Source organism: Mesoplodon mirus (assembly GCF_964341445.2).
Source record: "Mesoplodon mirus genome assembly, contig: HAP1_SCAFFOLD_4177, whole genome shotgun sequence".
NCBI lineage: Eukaryota > Metazoa > Chordata > Mammalia > Artiodactyla > Ziphiidae > Mesoplodon > Mesoplodon mirus.
In genome coordinates this window covers 5,696-9,784 of record NW_028293757.1, presented here as the reverse complement: position 1 = coordinate 9,784, position 4,089 = coordinate 5,696, and the positions used below count along the sequence as shown (strand labels likewise).

The 4,089-nt window shown below is 34.6% G+C and overlaps 1 long non-coding RNA gene across 1 annotated transcript; it reads right to left on the bottom strand.

Moving 5' to 3' along the window:
• Positions 1 to 1,016: 1,016 nt before the first annotated feature.
• LOC309798548 lies at positions 1,017 to 3,691 on the bottom strand. Its single transcript, XR_014293189.1, has 4 exons — positions 3,625 to 3,691; positions 2,920 to 3,008; positions 2,640 to 2,805; positions 1,017 to 1,238 (listed from the first exon to the last, which is right to left on the bottom strand). It is a non-coding gene; the product is annotated as an uncharacterized lncRNA (long non-coding RNA).
• Positions 3,692 to 4,089: the final 398 nt, after the last annotated feature.

Below are 4,089 nucleotides of genomic sequence, written 5' to 3'. Positions count from 1 at the left end.
TCCTTTATGCTACTTTTGAAAAAAGAATACTTATAATTATAGAATCTCAGCTGTACGGTAGCGTCATCTCCGATTTTGGCTGCCGGGTAAAAATTTATGCATACATAACTATCGTTAAGGTGTTCCAAATCTGCCATTCTCTAGTCACTAATGTCTTTGTACAAAGTAATTTCCATGACCGACTGTCTTTTAACCTCGGCATTGTTAAATATTGGTTAATTTTTCTTTCTTCAAACAAACACGAGGTTGTTAAATAATTTTTATTTATTTAAAATATGTTTCGGCTGACGTTTCGGCGTAATCGCCTTCTTCAGAGCCTGTAAAGGTCGATTGAAAGCGTCTACCAAATCAAATACCTAAAAGCCGAACAGAGTAATTCAAAACCTATATTCCAATCGTATAATAATAATAAATAATTATAATATAAGATAATAGTAATCATAATAATAACAGTAATAAATCTAAAATACTCACCGTTTGTCCGCTATTCTTCCACTTCTCGAGAGAAGTGGAAGAGTAGCGGACAAACGGCTCTGAAGAAGGCGATTACACCGAAACGTCAGCCGAAACATATTTTAAATAAATAAAAATATTTAACAACCTCGTGTTTGTTTGAAGAAAGAAAAATTAACCAATATTTGTACAAAGTGTTTTTTTTCACAGATAACCTTTTTTTTTGAACGAAAAGTGGCGAAAGTATTACAGTAAACCGTTTCATGCTGTAATATATCTGGAGGAAAGGAGCCGCAATGGCGTCACTTTACTCTCTAATTTTAATTTTAATAATGATGCACCAACTACAACGATGTCGGTGTCGTCTCCAAGAACGTGGCACAATCTGGTAAAATCACTGAAAAAATATCGTTATATTATGAATATTTACTTTGTTAATGTACAGATAAACAGATGACTTTATTGCTTGAAAGATTTAAAACATCTAAATATTTGATGTAATAATTAGCTTTGCAGAGATGAGCAAAAGCAATATGAATAGAAATTCTATTCTTACGGTGAATTATCCTATGTATTGCATGCTAAAATCCAGACTCAAAACAATACTAAGCAGATCAAATATAGAAGAAAAACAATGAAAAAGAGGAAAAGATAAAAAAGCGAAAAATGAACAGAATCGAATTAACTGAAGACCCATGAAAGCCATGACGTTACATGTTGACGCAACCCGAACGACGCTTTTCGTTGTTACGACGTCCAATATTTAAAATCCTCGTTGGAAGTACCTACGGTATGCATGATAACTAACCATGTCATAATAATAGTTAATAATAATGATAGTAATAATGATAATGAAAATAAGTAATAATATAGTAATGCATACCAATAACATACAATAAAAAATTGGAAAAGTGCTACCCCAGAATCCGAAGGAGACAGCCAACGAAAATAGCAGTTAAATGAAAAATCTGTCGTAATCCTCAAAAAAAATCGCACATGGATCAAAGCAAAGGTAGTAATATGAAATCTCGTGGAAACAGAAGCCAGGGAATGGATTTCAAACGCGCAATGCAGACAGGATTCGTAAGGTTTCAAACAAGAGATGTTAGAGGTTGTTTTCATACGGCAGTTGACGACAAAGATCTTAATCCATTAATCGAAGATGCTTCTTCAAGAACTAATGAAGAGTAATGAGAACGCTACTAAGCCATTCAGCCAGCCATTGTGCAGTTCATATTTCTGGATCAACGTGCAATAAAAAGTGGATCTTATACGAGAGACGACGAAGTCCAAGCTATTGGTTGGACTGACATGAAAATCTTAAGAATTTTTCGAAGCCTAATTTCCGTTTGAGATTTGTTATAATTTATTTCAATTCAGAACGAATCATACAATAAAACGTCTTCAGTCTTCGCTAAACTACCACAACAGAGAAGGTTCAGGAAATCGACCGAAAACGCTCGAACGTGCTCTGTACAACTATCGCTTAAAAATTTGAACAGGTTCCGTAGATGCCTTTCTTACCCATCAGACTTCTCGTAACCGACTATCATTTTCAGAAGCATCTAAATAAATTCTTTCAAGGAAAAACCATTAGCAACCTACCCGCAGCAAAAAATGCTTTCGAAAGCTTCCAGAACTTCAGAATTCTATGCAATTGAAATAAATAAACATTTTAATGTACATTCTAAGAACTCTTCTTTAAATACTAAAGTTATTTTTCGATCGAACTTTAGCTTTTAACGAATGCAGTTCAAAGTCCGCAATTCCACCACTGGCGCAACCCTAACGTTGTTAAAAGTAACTGTTAATTACGCTACGCATATAGAGATACAACTTTATAAGGATTCTGATAAATCAGAACGATTGAAATAGGGCAAATGCATAATAGAAAGTTTAATACAAATATGACCGTAACCAAATGGCATTCAAGATGCAATTTTCGTCAATCGATTTCTTATCGCTACAAAAACTAAAAAGCGATTTAAAAAAATGGCTATTTTTGCTGTGTGTTTGTGAACTTCGTAGAACGCTAGAAGTTGCCTTTAATGACAATTATAACAACCGAAAAATGTTATCCCGAAAATCCTTGGAAAAACATCGAAGCTGCTAATGAAAGTGAAGTTTTCATTTAAGTGATTCCTCTATGAGTTATGTCACTAGATCAGAATCAGAAATCGACATACTTCCTTGCGTATCGCCTTCCATTCCACGATTAGCAGAATCTCTCTGGATTCGCTTCATAGCGTCGTAATCCGGGCGTTTGCGATGGCTTCCAAAACGTGTGGACGCAAACTCTTTAACCGTGTACAGCACGTCATGTTTTGGTCTGTATGAGAACATCAGCAAATTCTGTAAAACGAATAGATATGGATGGTTAGAAAGAAGACAACGAAAGAAGTAGGACACTAAGCAAGAGAAGTAAGAGTAAACACGCAGCTGATTCTAGTTCTTAATGGTACTTACTGATTGTTCTAAAACAGCATTACGGTCAGTCTTTGAGAGATTAACTGGTTCCAATTTAAGTTCAACGTATGCATCTTCCACATCATACACTGAAATGTTGTTTTTATTTCGGGCTTAAAAAATAACAAACCTCAGATTCCTTCAGCTAAAAGTTGTGCAAAAATCAAGTTGTTCGCTCTACTAAAATCAACGAAAGACGTAAAAAACATAAGCCATTGAAAACCAAGGCCTGAAATTCAAAAATCATTGAAGAAAAACAGTTTTTGTAAAAAACTACATCAGTTCGACTACCAAATTCATTGTAAGTGAACGCGAAATGCATTCATAATAACGAATATTCGAATACTATTTACGAACAATCGAAAACAATACGAACAATCCATATTTTCTATGCAAATCAGAAGATTCAGAAATATTCGAATAGAAAAATCTGGAATGTAAGCACTTGGAAACCGACGCAGGCCATTTGGATAGAGCATATTAGGCACATGGGTTATTCAAAGCAGAAATTATGCTTTCTTTCTTCTTTTCCTTTCTTTCACGAAGAATAAGCAAGAAAATAAAGCGTGAAAGCGAAATATTTAGGTGCTGCTTTGTTAAGTCTATGTCAATATCCTTCCGTATTCAGGCGAGATGGTGTTTGATTGGGTGTTTCGAATTTAAAATGAACCACTGCTAGAGATCTTTCCATGCAAAACAGCTTACCATTTGAAACGTTTTTCTGTTCGGGTGCTGTCGCAGTGGCATATGCTGGATTTGTGACAAATGCAGGTAACGGGCAGTACCTTCAAAAAACCTTTCGAAATAAGCAAGTAAGAACACAACTCGTTCACCATCAAACGTTAAATTTTTTGATAAAATACGTTAAGAACATCTACAAATACCATAGGCTTTTAAAGTCAGTATTGTATATTATCTGTTCAATCGACGAATGAAAAGGAAAACGCAAAATCCACGATGGTTATTCCATATTAGCAAGCACACACATCTTTAAAAATCGTAAAGAAGTCCCAGATTACCTTATGAAATAACCATTTTCTAACAGCAATACAATATAATGACTATTCGTATCTCTAATTATCCTCATTTTCATTATCTGTCACCTTGACGTGAAACTGGTGCACTACTTTGAGACCTTTTTAACTATTAAACCTTATTTGGAAAAGATAT